Raw genomic sequence first — 14370 nt, forward strand, 5'->3', positions numbered from 1 at the left:
TGTGCGGTTGATTTCCCTGTGTGGGCTCACTCTCTGGGAATGCCTCCGTGTGTATGTCTGGTGTATGCTACAGACGCCCAGACACTGTGAGGACATCTATAGGTGGTGTGTGTGTGTGTATGGTGTATATCTGGAATGTGGGGTACGCAAGAGTGTGTCCACGTCAGGGCCAGTGGCCTGTGTGTTTGTTGTGTGATTTTTTTTCCGACTCTGAATCTGCTTCTGCCACTTTAAGCTTTGAGATTCTTGCTGTGTGCTTAGATTTCTCTACTTGGGCCTTTTTCCTTTCCCTTGTGTGATCCTATGGGTCATTCGGGGCCATCTCTTCCCATTAGTGAGGCCCCAGGGCCCCAGCAGACCTCCAGGGCCTGGCCTGGCTGGCCTCAGCGTCCAGCCAGCTGTGGCCACACGCAGGCTCCCGGCGCTGACTCATGCCTGGCAGGAGCAGAGCAGAGCGGAGTCTGACCAAGGCCAGGGCAGGGTGAGCCCCCACTGTGGGGAGGGCCCTCTGGGCCTGGTCTGTGGGAGCTCTCATGAGCTCTTGAGCTTGGGGGAAGGGGCCTGAGCTAGCCCAGACCTTCTGGGGGCTTCCGATAGAGAGAAGAGCCTGCCCCCTGGGGTCAGAGTCAGGGACAGGATTGGGGACATTTCTTCTGGCTTCCTTGGCAACCACACAGCCTCACAGAGGTCCGTCCCAGGGCCAGTGCTGATCACTAGGCCTTCGAAAAGAAGGTTGGTGAGACGAAGCATGGATGTGACTCAAGCCCAGGCCCTTGCTGTTTGTCTGGGTCCATAACCCTGCCAGCCCTGGCCCTGCTTCCTCTCCACAGGCTGGCCCGGCCCCTGAGTTCTTCAGCTCCGGGCTGGAGACGTACTCAGGGCCAGATACCCCCGAGGCTGAAGCAAGGTGCGGGTTTGCTGGCCTTCCTCCATCAGCACCCGTCCTGCAGCTCCACTGCCTGTGCTGGCTTGCTGGATTGGGCTTCCTGGCGCTGAAATCATGGCATTGGTTCTGGCCTTGACTGGGGAGGCAGACTCTGGGGGTAGCAGGCCAACCCTGGTCATCTCCCAGCTTCCTCCTTCTCATCCCTTAGCTGGCAGGCAATGTGAAAGGCTAGATCAACATGGGTTGGGAAGCAGGTAAATGTGAGTTCACAGCCTGACTCCTTCATATTGTAGCTAGGTGACCTAGGACAAATCACTTAACCTCCCAGAACCTCTCTCTCCTCTTCTTTAAAATTATAGGGACTTCCTGCTGGTCCAGTGGCTAAGATTTTGCGTTTCCAATGCAGGGGGCCCGGGTTCGATCCCTGATCGGAGAACTAGATCCCACATGCCGCAACTTAGGGTTTACATGCTGCGTCTAAAAATTCCTGCATGCTGCAAGGAAAATCAAAGATCCCACGTGTTGCGACTATAACCTGGCACAGTCAAATTGAAAACAAACAAATAAATAAAATAAAATATACAAACTGCCCCCTACCCTATGGTATACTTGCAAATATTAAGGGGAAAATGGCTATGAGTCTATAGCATGGAATAAAGACTCCAAAAAGGTCGCTTTCTGTCCCCACCTCTGACCTGCCCTGGAGCTAGATCATCTGGGCCTGGCATTTTACCCGCCCAATCTTGCTTATCCTCTGACCTAGAGAAGTGCTGGGCCCTGTGGACCTTGTCTAGAATGTGAGGCCTCAGAAGCAGTCCCACACAGTAGTTGGGGTTTCTGAGTCCCAGGGTGGTGTGTCCATGTAAGCAGGACAGCTTGGACCCACAGCATCCTTCTGGAGCTTCGTCTGTGGGGAGAAGTCTCCACCTTTCAGGTCATACTCTGGTTTGCCTGGGTTGGCCTCAACTTGTAGGCAAGTTGTTTGGTCTATGCGGGATTAAAAAAAACAGCCAATACTTGGAATGAAGTCATTTCCCATGAAAAATGTGGATTTTCAACTTCCTTGTACAACTGGGAGATTTGGCCAGCCTGGGCTCACATTCCTATGTGGCAACTGTGGTTTGGAGCTGAGAAGTGGGGGGCTGCTTTGGGTAGTACATGTGTCCCCTGTTTACTGCAGTCTCCATCACACCCTACTGCCCTGGTTCTCAGACTTGAGTGTGCGTGAGAATCACCTGCTTGTTAAAACACAGACTGCAAGGCTTCACCCCCCAGTTTCTGTTTCAGCGGGCCTGGGGTGAGCCTGAGCTTTGCTTTTCTAACCAGTTCCTGGATGATGCTGGTCCAGGGACATATTTCGAGTACTCCTGCACTGCACCATCCAGTGTCGGATCTGAGTGTCTGTTACCGTATAACAGCTCACTTGGCCTGTTGTTTTCCTGTGGGGGAGGAAAATATTTCTCTGTACTCAAACTCTAGCAAAAGTAGGAAAATAAGAAAAGCAAGTATCATTTGCTCTTGTAAAATGGAGAAGTATTGATTTCACTGGGGACATGAGGTATATTCCCTTGTGTTTGCATACAGTTTCCACGTATGTCTAGCAGACACTCCTTAAAATGCCACAGTGCTGCCTGTCCTGAGCATGACGTGGGGGAGGAGCCAGGTAGGCAGTTTGTGCGCTGGAATTTTACACCTGTCCATTTCACTCACTTATGTTATTTACTTGGCCCTGTGGGTGTTTGAGTGTGTGACTCTGCCCACAATGGTTTATTCACTGAACGACCCTAATCTGAAACAGTCCTATTGCTGTGCTGTGTTAGGATATGGAGACAGAGCGAATAAAGCACATAGTCTCTACTCTTGTAAGACTCAGACCATTGGGACAGACAGATAAAATGAAATGAACAGATATATAAAATCAGGAATCACACATCATGATGATTATTGGGGTGCTGAGATGGAGCTAATGGGATATGTGGGACCTCCTGTAGTTTGAGGTCAGGGAAGCCTCCCTGAGGTCTCCATCCTATGTAGGGGAGAAGGAGTTTGGGGAGCAAACAGGACCCTAGACCTAGTCAGCCTGAATCTCAGCCCTAAAAGATGGATTGCAGATGGCAGGTCAGGAGACCAGGGCTCTAATCCTTGCCCCAGGGTTTTCTCCTTCTTCCCTTGTCATTTTATCCCCCTTCAAAGTCCAGCCCTGGGTTCCCCAGACCCAGGGAGCACTCCTGACACCAGACCCAGCGAGCATTCCTGACCCCAGGGAGCACTCCTGACCTTCGTGCGCGTGTTTTGCCCGCTCTCTGCCCTGTCTCTCTCCCGGGGTCTCCATCCTCTGACCTGCAGCTCCGCCTGCTGCCTCACTTTTTAGAGACCCTGTCCCCTAGCACCTCTTGTAACATAGATGCTTCAGGAGGCGGCCCGTGTGTTTGGGAGGCTGCACCACTAGCTGGCAGTTGACTTGGTCTCTCTGACCTCAGAATCTCCAGCTTGAGTGCTTCATGAGCCCCCAGTCCAGTACTTTTAGTGCCGTGACCCCACTTCCTAGTCCTTCTTCAACAACTTGGGTCAAGGGTAGAACCTTTCCCCCCTCTTGGCTTTCCTCAGAGTCCAGCTCGAGGCTAAGCACAGAGCAGGGCTCCACACACATCACACCTGCCAGGGCATGGGACTGGGACCTGGCTCTTCCCATGTTTACGTCCCCTAAAATGCCTAAACAATCTTGCCCAGTGTGGCAAACCCCTGGCACATTCTATCTATATTGTGTTCACAGCAGACATCTCTAATCAATCACAATGTGCTTTCCCATTGAGTCCCCTCACAGTACCAGAAATCTTCTTAACACAGTCCTCCAGGAAGCTGATGATGCTGAGTTTGAGGTGCCTTGTGGGATGATATTTACTGGTCACTCAGGTTTTAGGAATAGCTCTCTTATCATGTGGGTCTCATGTGGCCTCTAGAATAAGTAGAAATGTGGGGCATGGACTTAAGATGGAATTTTAAGGCACCTGAGCTGGGTACGAGTTGGGGGCTGGACTGGTCTGTTAGCTAATGAAAAGACCTATGGGAAACTGGGCAGTGGCAGAGATGCGGTGGGATGCCAGTCAGCCTAGAGTGCCATCTGAGTGTCCATCTGAAGAAGGGAGCATGGAGGGTGAGGCAATGGGGCAGAAGTGAACACCCAGATAGAGCTGGATTCCAGGGACACAGAGAGGCTGGTAGGTCCTGCCTGGGATCTGGGAAAACCAGCACGGGGCTCCTTTGGCTCTCCTGAGAGCGAGGACAAGAGATAGCAGTCATGACCTGAAACCTCTCTTCCTGCCCACTCCAGTTGAAGTGTCATCCCCTTAAAAGGCCTAGAACCCCTTCCCCTCCAAATTCAAGCTTTGGCAGCCCAGGGCACTCTGGAGGGTCCCTTTGTAAGCAAAGGAAGCTTTTATGGAAATTAAGTGTGGATATCTGTGTTCCGGGAACATCAATATATCTGACAGAGCTGTGGTCATTAGAACGCACAGGGATGCTGATGTCTGTCAAATCTCCCATCGGCATTCTGAGGAATGATCTGGATGTCCTGTAGCCTTGCTCTGACCAGATACCTGGACTGTGGGCTGGATCTGGCTCCCAGGGCTCTGGCCCGGTGAGGCTGGAAGTCAGTAAAGGATGTGGCAAGGGTCTCCCTGCTCCCACTACTCTTTGCTCATCCTTCTTCTTCTCCTGGCCCCATTCCTGGGTTCTGGTTTGTGGCAGAGTGTGGGAGCAGTTTTGCAGATTATAAGCTCCATCATCTATTAGTTCACCATCCTATGACTGGTGCCCAGCTCTTGATGAAGGGAGGACTGACCAATGGCACCTCTCATCACTTCATGCGGGCAGGAGCAAGGCTGGGAGGTCTGTGGCGGGATCGGAGCCTAGCGCGTTCTCCATATATGGGGGAGTTACCACGGGCCGAAGGGAAGGCCACGTCTTCCTGCACCCTCAGCCTCTGCTGAGTTCTGGGTCTGGGATGTGAGGGGCTCTGGGCAGTTGTGGGGCTGGGGCCCTGCTGGTCCCGGAGAGCACTGGGCACCCTAGTCTCTGGGCATTGCTGGCCATTCCCCTCAGGCTGCAGTCACACCCACTGCCAGGCATCTGCTTCCATTTTCCCAGCCTGGAGTTCCCTTCTCTACTTCGTTTTGCCTGTTTGAAATTCTCTCAGTTCTTAAGGCTCAATTCCAGGGCCAACAGCTCCAGGAAGCCTTGCCTGGAGGAAGCCTCTGTTCTCTACACACCCTGGCCCCTCCCCACTGCTGTCGTCGTCATAGGGTCTCATCATGGTGTCTGTGAGGAGCTGAGGCCACCACTCTTGAAGCAGCCTGAAAGGGGAGTGATGGGACCCACCCACGGTGCAGGGATGAGGCCCTGCTGGACCTTGTGAACAGCTGTAAAGCCATCTGGGGAGACACCTGGCCCTGTCACTGTGCCTGCCCCCCATCCCCACTCTGGCAAGAGAGTACATCTGGGTCTTTATTTCTCCTGAAAGAAGAGCCGTCCATGCGTGTGGGCTGCAGGCATGAACAGACCTGGCCTCTCCCTCCACACCTTTGCTTCTTAGCCTCCGGGCTCAGGAGCTGGGCTCTGGGGATTGGAAAGGCGTGGCATGTGGTGTAGGGTCTGGGTCATGCACCCCAGCTGGATATGTGGTGTCTGTGCTGACTCAGCCTCTCAGTGTTTTGGTTTCCTCAATTATAAAATGGGACACCCGTTCCCATCTCATAAAGCTGTTGTGAAAATTATAGCCATCACAGTGCCTGCTCTCTCCTGCCTCAGGTTCTCTCTGCCTGAAGTGTTTTTCTCTTCTTTGCCTGGCTATTCCTACTCATCCTTCAGAAAGTCTGAGTGCAATGTCACCTCCTCCAAGAAGCCTTCCCTGGTCACTGCTTCTTATGTGAGTCTCTCTTTGGGGTTAGCCTTCCCCATTAAATGGTGAGCTCAGTGAGGGCAGGGGCCGTGCCTCCCTGATACTCAACCAGGGCCTGACTGCAGTGACTGTTTGATAAGAAAATAGCAGATTTAAAGTGCAAACACATAGTGGGGATTCAATCAATCGCAACTTTTCTTATTAAGTGCAGCCCCCAGAGCTGCTCTCAGATAATTGCTCCTCATTTCAGGCTTCCAGTGGAAAGTTCTACAGGCAGAAGTCTCCCCATCCAGCCTACACCAGTCTGCTTTTGCTGCAAAAGCGCCTGCCCACTGGGGGATTTACCTTTGTCCTGACTCCTGAAGCAGCGAGGGCAGGGAGGGGCGGGTGAGGTGTACCTGTGGCCTGAGGCCTCAGTGTTGGTCTGTCCGAAAGAAAGCCCTGTGTGCCACGGCCTCCCAAGATCCATCCCAGGTACAGAGAGCATCTGCATACAATCTGGTTGGTTTCCTCAGCCCGATAACCGGGTCTTGATGGCCTCTAAGCCCACAGTTAAGAGGGGGTGCACTGCCCACTGTGGTGGCTGTGTTCAGTCTAGGATTCTGGGATTGTTACCCACACCTGCCTAAACTGTATCTGGTCCTTGAATCTACTTCCGATCACAAGCCTGGCACTCATATCTCCTTATCAAGCCACCTGGGTCCTGGATCATCGGTTTCATTCCTCTGGGTCTCAGTTTCTTCATCTGTCAAATGGGAATGAGAACCTTGTAAGGAGGGTGGTGTTTTGAGGAGCCAAAGGAATAACTAATGGAAGCCCTCACAGCACTTTGTGGTTTGTGATAAATTTATCATGTGTGTCTTCCTGACCACGTAGAGACCTTTGGGGTTTCTAGGATCTTAATGGACATTGGGGAGATGAGATACCCACATGTGAAAGTTCAGGATGCCATGGGGTGGCTACATCTCTGGGGGTGCTATGCACGTGGATACAATGTATATGCCCCTGGCGGTAGAGCAAGGTGGCTGTCCTGTGGTCTGGGACAGACAGGCTGCCGACAGCGAACTCTGCCTGATGTCTGGAGGAGAAGGTATCTGAGGCAGCTGGTCTGCCTTGCAGAGCCACAGCTCACAGCTTACTTAAATTTCTCATGTCAGTCACGGGTGGCCACGGGGGCCCTGAGCACTGAGGACAGTGGCCTTGGAGACCCTTTGCCCTGAGCCCTGCTCTGCCCAGGCCATGGCCTGGATGGACACGTTCATGGTGGGGACACACCAGCCTGTACGTTCACTTGTGTCGCGTGTGCACACGTGCACGCACACACACAGCGGCACACAATACAGGCACGCAGCGCTTAGACTGACCCTCACTTGCACGGACCCAAGCGTGGAAAAATGATTGCCCAGCAACTTCCAGGAAGATTGTTCTGTCCATTTCCCTCTTGTCTCTTCCCAGAACTACTCTATCAACTGGGAAACTGAGGCCAGAGAGGGTAAGCAGTGTGCCCAGGGTCCCACAGCAGGGCGGTGACAGCGCCAGTCAGTCTCGGCAGGTCTGGCTCCAGGAGGCCCGCCCTTACCTGCGAGTGAGACGCCCTTACCTGCGGGGGAGGTGCCCGTCAGCTCTCTCCCTCAGTATCTGCCTGACAGACAGGGAAAGGGACTTGGCCTTGACCTCTTTCAAAGGGCTCCCACGTCCAGACCATGCGAGGGGAGACTCAGAGCCTTTGAGTTGGAGCCCTGGGCTGTGGGTTGGTTTTGCTCTGCAGTGCTGGGAAATTCCAGGTCTGCAGTTGCTGCGAGGAGAGCAAGGCTCATTCATGCTGTAACTTAAACATAAAGCTGGGAACTTCATACACACGGTGTTGAGCGGAGGCAAAGGGAAGGGGCAACCTCTCCCAGTGACCACCCACTTGAGAGCACCTTGTCCCACTGTATGCGGGCCATGTGGCCGAGGCCAGCAGCCCTAGCTGGGCAGCCCTGCATTGCTCTCCCCCACCCCTGTCCTGCTGACACAGGCTCCCTCCTGGCCTCTCACCTCCCAGCCCTCTCCGCCCTGCCCTCCCTCTGGCAGGCTGCGGTAACAAGATGCCCTTTGTGTGGCTGGGCGGGGGAGGGGGCTCCCTTCAGCTTCTTGCTGCTGAGTCACAGCTCCCTGCCGGGCTCTGGGGACAGAGAGTCACAGGTGACTGGCCAGGAGGCAGGGAGCCCAAGACCTTGGAGGTGACCTCGGACAACCTTACCTTGCACTGATGGAGAAACCGAGGCCTGGTGGGGTGGGGTGGCCTCATGCTTTCCTGGGGGCAGGTATTAAGATGAGCCCCCCACGCCTGTGGTCTAATGTGTACCCAGAATTGCCATGTGGTCATCGTAGTGTCCTACTTGTCTCTAAAATGGTTTTGTGTGTCTGTGTCTATGTGTATGTGCCTACACGCTCATGTCTGTGAGATCAGGTTCGTGAGTATTGGAGGGTGTAGTTTTGTGTGTCCTTGTGTTTGCGTTTCAAGGGTCCCTGTGCCTTCTGCCTGAGACGCCATGGCCTGGCTTTCACAGCACTGTCTGTTTGATTTACCCCTTCAGGCTCACCTGGGCTTGTCCTGACCGCACTGCCGGAGGACCCCTCTGCCTGCCTGGAGAACCTCTGCCTGGGGATGTGGGTGGGGTTGGGTGCCTGTGACAGGCAGCTCATTATCTGGCAAGTCATCTCCCCTGAACCTAAGATAGGGGATCCCTCTGCCCCTCTGTTCTGCGTGCTGTAGGAACACGGGCTCCAGAGCCAGACTGCCTGCGTTTGAATCCTGACTTTGCCATTTCCTAGCTGTGTGATTTCAGCAAGTTATGTCTCCTCTCTGAGCCTCTATTTGCTCATCTGTAAAATGGGATCATAATAGCCTTGCCTCATAGAGGTCTTAACAGGGTCAAATTTGTATTTGAAAAGCTTTTAGTGTGCAGTGCATAGCATTCACTCAAGTTCAGTTCAGTTTATTATTACTATTGGAATTATTCATTGTGACCCTCAGAGATCCTATTGGAGATGCAAGGCGTTATTGGGACTCTTCAGCCTCTGGGCAGCATTTGATCCCCAGTCCTTTGGTCGTAGACAGATAGGCAGCGAGGGCTGGGGCCGAGCCTGGGCGGAGTTGCCTGTTCTGCACGTGCCTCCTCTGAGTTGTGCCACCCTCAACAGTAGGGCCCAGGTCTGCACAGTGGACTTCCCTGGTAGCTTAGTTGGTAAAGAATCTGCTTGCAATACAGGGGACTGGGGTTCAATCCCTGGGTCAGGAAGATGCCCTGGAGAAGGAAATGGCAACCCACTCCAGTATTCTTGCCTGGAAAAATCCCATGGACAGAGGAGCCTGGCAGGCTACAGTCCATGGGGTTGCAAGAGTTGGACACAACTGAGCAACTAAACCACCCACTTACAGTGTGGGGGCCAACACTGCTTCTGTGCTGATGGCCTTCGGGGCCTCTGAGCAGTGCCAGGCCTCAGAAGGCGGGGCAGGGCGAGGCAGCCATGTGGCTGGACCTGGCACTCCTCCCTTGACGATGGGCCTCCGCTGGCCTTGGCAGGCGGAGGGCTTCCTGTTGCTGCTGCTGCTGTGACTTCCTGCCTAGTGCCCAGGACCGCCATCTGGGCCTGAGGGCTGGGCCAGGGCCCCGCGGCCATCTGCTTGCTGGGAGCTGGCTGCTTCCGAAAGGCAGCGGGTCACCTGTGAGAGCTGGGGCTGCTGGAGGAGGCTTGGAGGTGGTTCTTATGACCCCAGGCTGCTCTGGGGAGTCCTGGTTCTCACTGCTTCCTGCCCCACTTCTCCCCGTGCACACCAACAGGGCCCAGGAGTCAGAAGTCCCCACATGTCATACTGGCCACTGCAAGGGCTGGCCTGTGGTCTCAGGGGAGCTCCCGCCCTCCCTGGCTCCAAGTCTTCCATCTGTAAAGCGGGAAGGCTGCTTTCCAGTGTCCCAGACTTCTGTCTAGTTAGAGCTGCCTCTAGGCTCAGGTTTGACTGGGGGATATGCTCAGGGGTGGAGAGGGTTTCTCAGGGATAAACTTTTTTCTAGCTTAGAACCTGAGGCTGGCTTCCTGATCAACCGTAGAATTACACAAAGTCCCACCTGATCAGTGAAGATTGGGTCCAAGCTAGGGTTCTTGCTCAGTCCCAGCCCAGTCCCAGTGCCTTGCAGGTGGACAAGACCCCAAGAGACATCTTTCCAGAGATTTGAAGATTGGCTAAGACTGAGGAGGCCAATTCTCACTCACTCACTAACTCATTCATTCCTCCTCCTATCCATCCATTCATTCACTCATCCATCTGTCCACCCATCCATCCATCCACTCACTCATCCATCCATCCACTCACTCATCTATCCATCATTCCCTCACTCATCCATCCATGCATTCACTCATTCATCTACCCATTGGTTCATTCATGCTTCCATCCTTCCACCCACCCCTTCTTCCATCTTCTTGCTCATTAATCTATTCATTCATTCAGCAGTTTACTGAGCATCAGTGCCATGCTCAACATGGTGTCAGGCTCTGAGGATGTGATTGTGGACCCAGTGGTTAGAGTAGGAGATGTGCCTGGGCTTATTAGTTACCACACAGTGTGACAAATATGAAAATGGGATGACCTAGCAGAGGACTCACTCCAGTCCAGGGAGCCAGAAAGAGCTTCTGAGATGCCATGACTGAAGGGAAAGTTGAAATGAGCCAAGAGTATTTAATCTCCATGATAACTTTATGAGACAGTCAGTTACTATCCCCACTTCATGGGTGAGAAAAGTGATGCTAAATGAATAAATACACGGGCAACTTTTTTGCTGTCATGCCCCCAAGTAAATGGCAAAGCCAGGCAAGGAGCCCTTGTTTATCTGACTCCATGGAGTCACCTCTATGTTCTCCAGGCTCCATGCTGTTCCTGCCAGCTGTGTGCTACTGACTCTCTCTGGTGAGCAGGTCCTGAGCAGGAGGGGAGGGGACAGCAGAGGGCAACTGTCCCACATGTCCTTTCCTTTGATTCGCTGTACAGGGTCAGGGGGTGGCCTACACGTCCAGCTCTTAGAAGAGTTTTGGATGGAACCAGGCAGCCTCTTTATGGGAACAGCAGTCATACCTTGGCCACCTACTGGCCTGAGGTGACACAGCCAGCTGGGAGTTCCAGTCCTGGTTTCCTATGGACAACCCTCCCCACTGGCTCAGCCATGGGGCATTGCTGGCCTAGCCCCTTTGGTTTCTTTTTCTGGGATACATTCACTGATGGCATTGGGCAAGAGCACTGCAGACCCTGCCTCACAGGTTCAGTTCAGTTCAGTTCAGTCACTCAGTCATGTCCGAATATTTGTGACCCCATGGACTGCAGCATGCCAGGCTTCCCTGTTTGTCACCAACTCCCGGAGTTTGCTCAAACTCGTCCATTGAGTCCGTGGTGCCATCCAACCATCTCATCCTCTGCCGTCCCCTTCTCCTCCTACCTTCAGTCTTTCCCAGCATCAAGTTCTTTTCCAATGAGTCAGCCCTTCGCATCAAGTGGCCCAAGTATTGGAGTTTCAGCTTCAGCATCAGTCCTTCCAATGAACACCCAAGACTGATTTCCTTTAGGATTGACTGGTTGGATCTCCTTGCAGTCCAAGGGATCTCGAGTCTTCTCTAACACCACATTTCAAAAGCATCAATTCTTCGGAGCTCAGCTTTCTTTATGGTCCAACTCTCACATCCATACATGATTACTAGAAAAACCATAGCTTTGACTATATGGACCTTTGTTGGCAAAGTAATGTCTCTGCTTTTTAATATGCTATCTAGGTTTGTCATAGCTTTTCTTCCAAGGAGCAAGCTTCTTTTAATTTCATGGTTGCAGTCACCATCTGCAGTGATTTTGGAGTCCAAGAAAATAAAGTCTGTGACTGCTTCCATTGTTTCCCCATCTCTTTGCCATGAAGTGATGAGACCGGATATCATGTTCTTTGTTTTTTGAGTGTTGAATTTTAAGCCAGCTTTTTCACTCTTTTCTTTCACCTTCATCAAGAGGCTCTTCATCTAGTTCCTCTTCACTTTCTGCCATAAGGGTGGTGTCATCTGTGTATCTGAGGTTATCGATATTTCTCTAGGAAATCTTGATTCCAGCTTGTGCTTCATCCAGTCTGGCATTTCGCATGATGTACTCTGCATATAAGTTAAATAAGCAAGGTGACAATATACAGCCTTGATGTACTGTAAGGTGGTCTGGACTCACAGGTGGTCCTGGTCAAACCTGCCTGCTCTGAGTGTGCTCAGCACTGGGTAGGGGGGGGGGCTTCCTTTTCTAGATCTTTCCTCCAGAACTGTTGAATGACAAATGAATGAATGAGCTAGGGAATGAATGAATGGATGGATGGGTGGATGGATAGATGAATGGATGGATGAGTGAATGAGATCTTTGAGGGGAGCTGGTCTTAAATCCCACACCTCTCCTGGACTTGGGGAGGGCATTTACTAACCCCAGGTGGCTGGGCAGACCCTCATTGGGTACCCCATCCAGAAGGATCGTGGTTACACTGGTTCTTGATTTCTCCCCTGGCCAGTCTCCGGGATTGCCCCACAGTGCTGTGAGTCTCTCTTGATTCCTTGTATTCCTCTCCTTGCTAACAACCAACTCTGTCAACTCCACCTGGACGTCAAACATCCTCATGTCTCCCCACCTCCGCTGTCACCATCCTCATCTTCTGTCTGCCAGATGACTGAACTGGCCTCCGAATTGGTCTTTGAGAGCCTGTTTCTGCAGCCCTATGCTCCTTTCTCCACATAGCTGTCAGAAGGAGAGCATGGTGCTGCCCGGTGGGACCTGGATCCTGGTGTGAATGATGATGGCTGCTGTGGCCTGGCCCTGCACTCCTCCCCTGCCCTTCCAGCCTGACTGTGCCTTGGCCCCATCTCTCCTTCCGCATCCCTGGTCCCACCTCTTGGCCTCTGCGTGGTATCCCTGCTGTCTGGAATTCCCTTCCCTTGGGTGTTGGTGTGGCCTGTCCTTTTCACCTGGGTCAAGCAGGCTGCTCAAAGAGAACTTCCCTGATGGGAGGCCTGGCATTGCCCGCCACCCCCCACCCCCCATTACCCTACTTTGCTTCTCCTGGGCTCTTGTTTTGTGGTCCTCCCATACCCCAACTAGAATGTAAGCTCCAAGACAAAGGGAACTTCCTTTCTCATCCATCCCGAGTCCAGAGCCTGTGCCAGAGCTGACAGCATGCTCAAGGAACAGCTGTTGAATGAGTAAATTTCACGGCGCTATAGACACCCAGTGGGAAGGGATCTTGGTCGTTTCTTGGCTGGATCTTGAAAAGTCCTCTTCAGCCTCAGGAGACTGGGAGCTTGTTGGCCCTAAGGCAGCACTTTTCATCTCCTGACTGCTTGGACTGTTAGCCTCTGTGCTTATCCAGACCTCAAATCTGCTTTCAGTGGTTCCACTGGGCCCGGCTCAGTCACTGAACCTGACCCCTTCTCTGCAGGAACTTCTCTCCACTATTTAAGGGCATGGCATGCTAAGGACAGAATGGGGACACAGTGTCACAGGTCATGGGTTTGTGTTCCCTTTCTTCTGCTTCTCCAAGGTCACTTGGCAGTCACTGAGGTCTCTGACCCTTGACCTCCCCTCCAGAAACACTGGGCACCGGTCCCCTCAAGGCTGCACTTGAATCAGAGGAAATGCTTCAGCATGCTCAGCCTGGTTCCTGGCGTAGGGACAGTGCTTAGTAAGTGTTTCTTGAGTTTGGAAGTCTCCGTGGTTCTTCATCGTTCCAGGGCGCCTACCCCCACCCACCTGCTTCCTCTGCCCTGGGGGACATCCTACATATATAAAAAAAAAGTACAGGGATCCACAGGCCAGCCCTGCTCAGGTGGGCTCTGGCCACAGGAGGGAGGTGGGGCGTGGGTGGTGTGCCCAGCCCTCCCGCTGTGATTTATAGTGTTTTGCCTTTTGGAAAACATTGCAGTACAAGGTTGTCCAAGGTCACTGCCTCTGTTCTGCGATTGCTTATGAAAAGGGAGAAGAGAAAGTGGGCAACGTTTCCAATTTTTTAAGGAGTTGGCTCCGAGCCAGTCACTAGGCATCAGAGAAAGGCAGCTGGCTGCACTCGGCCACATCCGGAAAGTATCTGGAAGGGGAGGAAGGAAGCAGATGTTTCTTAAGGAACTACTGTGTGCCAAGGCCCATGCTAGGCAAGCCGTAATAAGGAACAGTCACTCTGTGCTTGGGATGGGCCAGACATTCTTACAAGCTTTTTATGTGGATTAACTCATTTAATGGATTTAATCCTCACTCCATCTCTATGAATAGGCATTATTGTTCCCATTTTAAAGATGGGTTAGTCGAGGCAATGAAAAGTAAAATAATACACTGAGGATCCTGCAGCCACCATGGGTGTTCTTTCATCCCAGTCTCACAAATACCTGGAAATGAGGATCCTGATTGCTGCTGGTTTTATAAATGAGAGTTCCGAGGCTTGGGAAGGTAGGCGGTTTGTCCAAGATCACACAGCAAGAGATGTGGCTGAGCTGGGGTTTGAACTCCGGGCTGGGTACCTGCAAGCAGAGCGCTGTTCTGTGCTGTGCAACT

The sequence above is a fragment of the Bison bison genome, unplaced genomic scaffold (assembly GCF_000754665.1).
Source record: "Bison bison bison isolate TAMUID 2011002044 unplaced genomic scaffold, Bison_UMD1.0 scf7180017864029, whole genome shotgun sequence".
Taxonomy (NCBI): Eukaryota; Metazoa; Chordata; class Mammalia; order Artiodactyla; family Bovidae; genus Bison; species Bison bison.